We start from the raw sequence: 6987 nt of genomic DNA on the forward strand, positions 1-6987 counted from the left end.
GGCTCAGCTCTCACCTCTCATTAGGAGCCTCTGCAGAGAAAGACCCAGTCTCCACTCAGCTGGCAACTTCAGCTCCTGGCCCTGTGTTGGCGGAAGGGGTTTGCTTTCTGTGAATTTGGGGAGCCCTTATTTTAGCTTAGGTCTGGTTTAGTTTCCAGAGATGTGTGGAGTTTAAAAAAAAAAAAAGGCAAGGGAACTTTGAGTGTTTGTAGGATTAGAAGAAGTGGGGATAGGGATAAAGAAAAAAAGACAATCAAGACAGTGACTTTCATCTTGCTTTTGTTTAGACTACAATGACCCAACTCGGCTTCCTGCTGTTCCTCATTGTGGCCAGCAGAGGATGCAGTGCTGGTGAGTCTCCCTGTCAGGGGTCCCGCCCCCCAGCTCACCTGCACACAGCTTTCAAAGAACACACACTAGGCAGGGCTGCTTCCAGGAAGGGGGACTCTCCTGAGCCAGGTATGATGTCTTTGAGAGGCACAGAGGCCACCTTGTTGCTGATTTCTGGCCTCTGGAGGGACCTGGTCTCTAGCAGTGAGAGTATTGCTAAGACCTATCCTGGGTCTGGTTCTTTGTCTCTGTGTGGTCCTGAGGGGACCCTTGTAAGAAAAGTGTCCTCTCTTCACTATTTCCCACTACCATGGACTGCAGTGACCTTGGCAATTGTGTGGTATACCCTGTGCCCAGAGGTATATCTCTTCATAGTCTTCTCTATACAAGAATAGCAATGGCATTTTAAAATCTGTATTTCTTTTAATCACTATTTATCTAGTCATTTTTAAAAGACAAACACCTGTTTCTTTCCAGAGTACTGTGGATTGAACCCAGGGCCCTCTACCACTGACCCACAACACCAGCATGTTTTATTATTTTTTATTTTGAGATAGGGTCTCACTAAGTCACCCAAATCACAGGTGTTTACCCCCGTGCCTGGCTGAGAAAAGCATGTTTCTACATATTATCTCACTTGATCTTTACAAAAATACTAGTTATCAGCTTCATCTTAGGCACAAGGAAACTGAGGCTCAGGTGTGGCAAGTAGAACCCAAGGACTGTCCCCTGGAAGCCTGAGCTACTTAGGCCTGAATCCCTCTGACTTGAAAGCTTGTGATGCTTCCAGCCCTCCAGACTTTTAGACTGGTTTGCAGAGTTGACGCTCGTGTACAAGGTTCTTCATTGTATGCCCCTGCTGTTCTCCTGGCTGGAGTCTCAGCTCTGTCACCCTCACCCTCTGCCTCAACCACCTTAAGCTACCTGTATTTCCTCCTCAAGCCGGGCTTTGCTTCATTCTTTTCTCCAGGTCTTTGGACATGTTTTTGTCTTTTCCTTGAATTCTCTCTTTTTTTTTTTTTTTCTTTCTTCCAACTGATGAATCATGTCTATTTTCTCAGAGTACACTGTAGTGTCACCAGAACTAGACTAGTTGCTGTCACTAAGTCATCCTACCCCAGACAACCCCCAGCTCCCTTCAGACTTCTCTATTCTCATCTCAGAGTCTTTCTCTTGTTCTCCTGAGCTTATCCTTCATTCCTTTTAATAAAATTTTCTGTTGGTTTTGGCACCTCCCTCTAGAGGTGAGTTCCTGGGGATGTTTAATTTCTTTGAATGCTGGGTGCCCAGGGCAGGGCTTGGCCCAGCACGAGGTCCTGTGGAGGGAGGGAGGTAACCCTGTGCTGGATGCTGGCTCAGAAGGGCTGATGGATGATGCTGGATAGCTCAGGGTCTTTCCACCCAGGCAGCGAGGCTCTGCCACAGAGGTGGAGTGAGTTGGGGATTAGTGGCAAGGGAAGGCTGGGTTTTGTGTCAAAGCAGCAAAGAGAATGAAACTCTGCATATTCTCTAGCTGTGGTCAGAACTGTTCCCGAGGAATGGACCTGGTCATCATTGTCTGCATCTCTGCCTAGAAGCTGCAAAGAAATCAAAGAGAAGTACTTTGGTGCAAATGGTGAGTAAGAAGTCCTATCAGGATTTTGTCTTCAGTGAATTTTTTTTAATGCTTTTTTTTTTAGCTTTTTAAAGTTGTTTGTTTGTTTGTTTGTTTGTTTGTTTTTGTTTTTTAAGTACTGGGAATTGAACCTGGGGCATTTTACCACTAAGCTATATCCTAAACCCTACCCCTCACCTTTTTGAGACAAGGTCTATGTTGCTGAGGCTGGCCTGATCCTTCTAAGTTGCTGGGATTACAGGTGTGTGCCACCACACCCAAGTGTTTTTGTTTTGTTTTGTTTTTTAGTTTAAATGAATGTGGTAAAAAGTATATACTATACATGGGATAAGCTTTGTCATTTTAACCAGTTTTAAGTGTACACTTCAATGGCATGAATTACTTTCTCAATGCTATGCAGCCACCACCACTATACATCTCAAGAAAATTTTCATTACCCCAAACAGAAATTCTATAATGAATTTATAGAATGAACCCATATTCTGCCTTCCCTAAGGCCCATGTAGCTGCTGTTGTACTTTCTGTCTCTATGAATTTGCCTATTTTTAGTTTCTTCATGTAAGTAGAATCATAAGGTAACTGTACTTTACATCTGGTTGCTTCCACTTAGCATAGTGTTTTCAAGGTTTATACATATAGCATGAATAACTAATTACTTTTTATCAGTTGTGGATAGATATATATGTCAATATATGCACAATATAGATTGTATATAATGTGTGTATACACACTATTTTATTTTTCTGTTGAGTACATCAGTTATTTCTATGAGTCCTGTGACTAATCCTGCAATAAATGTTTAGTGTTTGAATCCTGTTTTTAATTCTTTGGGGCATGTACTAGAAGTGGAGTTGCTGGGTCATATGAAAATTCTGTGCTTAATTCTGAGAGGAACGTTGCTGAGAGCTTGGATAATTCTGTGTTCTGCCTCAATCAGTAAGTTGTTATTCAAACTTGTGGGTGTTCCACTACACCCAGGGATGCATAGTGAAAGGACTCAGGAGAGGAGCCCTTAGGCCATGTTTCTAGTTCCCAGAGCTGTCCTGGTCATGGCACTGAGATGGTGTGAGCTCCCAGACAGGGAGGCTCGGGGCTGGTTCTCTCCACAGATGGCCTGTATCTCCTCCGGGCCAAGAACGGTGCCATCTACCAGACCTTCTGTGACATGACCTCTGCGGGTGGTGGCTGGACCCTGGTGGCCAGTGTGCACGAGAACAACATGGCTGGGAAGTGCTCGGTGGGCGATCGGTGGTCCAGCCAGCAGGGCAACAGAGCAGACTACCCAGAGGGGGACGGCAACTGGGCCAATTACAACACCTTCGGGTCTGCAGAGGCGGCCACCAGTGACGACTACAAGGTGGGTGCCACTGGGCAAGGGGAGGACCTGAGTGTGGCTGGGCACAGCATGCAGGAGGGGGGTTGGGAGGGGGGCTGTGGACATGGGGCTGGAGCAGAAGAAACAGTCCCATGCCTCGCATCCCAGCTTCCTCCCACAAGGCCATGAGGCAGTGGGGTGTTGGTGGGGACATGATCTGCTGAAAGTGGGTGTGTGTGAGCACGGCTGGCCATCTGTCCACCTGGAGCCCAGAGCTGTCAGCTCAGCTGAGGGAGCCCATGTGTGTCTTTTGCCCCTGCGGGACCTGGGCTGGTCAGTCTCAGTGTTGGTTGCTTTTCCAGAACCCTGGCTACTATGACATCCAGGCATCTGGCATGTGCCCAACAAGAGCCCCATGCAGAACTGGCGGAACAGCTCTCTGCTGAGGTACCGCACCAGAACTGGCTTCTTCCAGCATCTGGAACATAATCTGTTTGGCCTCTACCAGGTACACAGGGCTGCTGGCTGGGACTGGCTCTCCTGGGTGTAGAGAAAGGCAGGTGTGTGAGGTTGGGCAGGAAGCACCTTTCCATGGCCCTTTCATGTTGCCTCATCCTAATTTTTTGATGGCTTCTGACCCACTTTCCTCAGAAATTCTGAGCCAGATGACTCATAATGGCAATGTGAGGGGAACATGGGAGGAATGGAGGAGGGAGGGGGCACGGGGGTAGGAATGATGGTGGAATGAGTTAGACATCATTACCCTAAGTACATGTATGAACTCACAAATGGTGTGAAAATACTTTGTGTATTTTCACCAACTTGAAAAATTGTGCTCTATATGTATAATATGAAATGAATTGCATTCTGCCATCATGTGTAATGCATTAGAATAAATTTAATAAAGAAAAAATAAATTCTGAGCCAGAGAAGATAAGAGACCCAGGAGAGAGAAGATTTGGGGCGGGGGCGGGGAGGGAGAAAGGGAGGGAATGCACCAGTTGGCCTGGTTGTAGGAGAAAAGCAAAAAGGAAAGACTCTTATTTTGCCTGGTTTTGAAATAATCTCATTTACTGAGAAAACATTGCTTTCTCTTAATAAATGATAGTAACTCCCCAAACCAAAACTGTTGTCCTTATCCAATGATTTTGTTGTTGTTGTTCCTTGTAGAAATACCCAGTGAAATATGGAATAGGAAAGTGTTGGACTGACAATGGTCAGGCGATACCTGTGGTCTACGATTTTGGCGATGCTCAGAAAACTGCATCATATTACTCACCCAATGGCCAGAGTGAGTTCTTAATGCTCCTTGAACTCTTAATAGCAAAGGTGATAAATTCAGTTATGATGGGAGGTTACTTATTAACACAGCTCATTCTCTTCAATGAATGTTACATGTATTGTCACATTTAATTTGCACAAGTACCCTTGAGGACTATTATGAACCCCACTTTATGAATCAGAAACCTGAAGCCCTGAGAGGTTCAGGAACCTACCTGAGACCACGGTGCACAGGCAGGAGAGTAGCATGTGGGCTGGGGAAGTTTGACTCCAGATTCTGTTCCTAGCTGCCCCATTATCAACCCCTCAGCAACTTATGGAGACCAAGATTCACGTATAAAGGGCAAATGATGAGACAATTTTACTTCTATTGTGAGGGGTAAATATTTATTTAATGTTCATCTAAGTTTGGCGGCATCTCCTTTGTTAGGTTGAGCCCTATTCTATAAAGTTCAAAGCTGTTGTAAATACATCTAAGATTTAAAATTTTAAAATAAAAGAGAAGCCAGACATCCTAGTGTCTGTCTATAATCCCAGATGCTCAGGTGGCTGAAGCAGGAGGATTGAAAGTTTGAAGCCAACCTGGGCAACTTAATGAGACCTTGTCTCTTAGAGACAGAGAGAGGGAGAGGGAGAAGGAGAGGGAGGGAGGGATGAAGGGAGGGAGAGGGAAAGGGAGAGGGAGAGGGAGGGAGAGGGAGAGGGAGGGAGGGAGGGAGAGAGAGAGAGACAGAGAGTGAGAGAGAGGGAGACTAATTGCTGCAACAAGCCTTTTTACCTGTTTGTTTGTGATTTCCCAATATTGTTGAATTTCTCCATACAAGCGCTGGTGAACAGAGACCCTCTCTGAGAACCAGTTCTTGAGTTCTGGGGTTGGGAAAAGGTTGGTGAAGTTTGGGGCTGGGATGCACCAGTCATGACCACAGATGTGCTGGCCTCCACTCTTGAGCCTCAGCCTGGCGTCCACACTCTCTGGGCAGCCTAAAGGAAGCTATTTCTGGCATCCTCCTTGAGTGCTGTTTTCTGCATCTCATTTTCAGAGGAATTCACTGCAGGATTTGTCCAGTTCAGAGTATTTAATAATGAGAGAGCAGCCAATGCCTTGTGTGCCGGAATGAAGGTCACCGGATGTAATACTGAAATTGTGAGTCTTTGTGGGGACCAAAGGCGCTTGTGAATGAGGCTGTGTGTATGTAAGTGTGTGTGTGTGTGTGTGTGTGTGTGTGTGTGTGTAAGAGTGTGGTGTGAGCATGTGTGTGGGGGGGTGTAACTTCCCTCCTCCTTGCTGAGTCAGACAATCTATATGAGAGAAGGAGATGTGCCCCCTCCTAGGGAGCAGCACTTAAGGAATTCATGAAGGAAGAGTCCATCCAGGGAATCCAAGAACAGATGTTCATAAAAGTTGCAGGAAAGTCAGGAGGAGATGGTGTGTCACTAAGCTAAGCTTTGAGAAGTCTCTGGGAGAAGATCAACACTGCCCATGGAGAATGGATGGGGACCACAGATCCCTCTGGATTTGGCCATTATTACCTTTGGGCTCCTCAGCAGCCCTCTCATCACCACCTCCTCCTCTCCTTGTTTCCTAGCACTGCATTGGTGGAGGAGGATTCTTCCCAGAGGGTAATCCCAGGCAATGTGGAGACTTCTCTGCTTTTGACTGGAATGGACATGGAACTCATGTTGGTTACAGCAGCAGCCGGGAGATAACAGAGGCAGCTGTGCTTCTCTTCTATCGTTGAGAACTTCAGACTATGGGGCCCAGAGCTCTTCTCCCAGGGATGGGGTCCCAAGGATGGAGAACCACTTGCTAGGAGCCGAGGAAAGAAAAATAAATCATATTAATTCATGCATTGGTGTTTGTTGGTTGGCTTTGTGACACTGTGACCCTTTGTTGATCAAGAACAACTTAGAGGAGGGAAAGTTTATTTGGGCTCATGGTTTCAGAGATTCAGTCCCTGGTGGATCAAGTCCATTGCTCTGGGCCCAAGGTGAGGCAGAACATCTTGGTGTGGAGGAGGGAAGTTACTCTACTCATGGCAGCCAGGAAGGAGGTAGAGAGAGAGTGAAGACAAGAGGAGAGAGAGAGAGAGGAGAGAGTGGGCTGGGGCCTCAAGAAACTTCTAAGTCACACTCCCAGTGACCCACCTTCTCCACCATGCCCGACCTGCCTCCAGTTACTTGCCCAATCAAATTAAGATGAACTGATTGGGTTACAATGCCCATAACTCAATTATTTCACCTCTGAATATTCCTGAATTAACATGGGATCTTTGGGGAGAGACACCTCATATTTAAACCACAAGTGTTTTATGAATTCTTTTCATGTAGGCAGTGAGCACTCTTGGAGATTTCAAAAGACCGTCAATGCCTCTGAACAATTCTACACCAAACACTTTGTGCTTGGAATGTCGGGGCTTAGGAATCCTGACAGGGAATATGCCATCCC

The 6987-nt window shown here is 46.2% G+C and overlaps 1 pseudogene; it reads left to right on the forward strand.

Annotated features, from left to right (window-relative positions):
• Nucleotides 1–293: 293 nt before the first annotated feature.
• On the forward strand, nt 294–6280 carry LOC143403709 (intelectin-1a-like; annotated as a pseudogene).
• Nucleotides 6281–6987: the final 707 nt, after the last annotated feature.

The sequence above is a fragment of the Callospermophilus lateralis genome, chromosome 7 (genome assembly GCF_048772815.1).
Source record: "Callospermophilus lateralis isolate mCalLat2 chromosome 7, mCalLat2.hap1, whole genome shotgun sequence".
In the NCBI taxonomy this organism is placed as follows: domain Eukaryota; kingdom Metazoa; phylum Chordata; class Mammalia; order Rodentia; family Sciuridae; genus Callospermophilus; species Callospermophilus lateralis.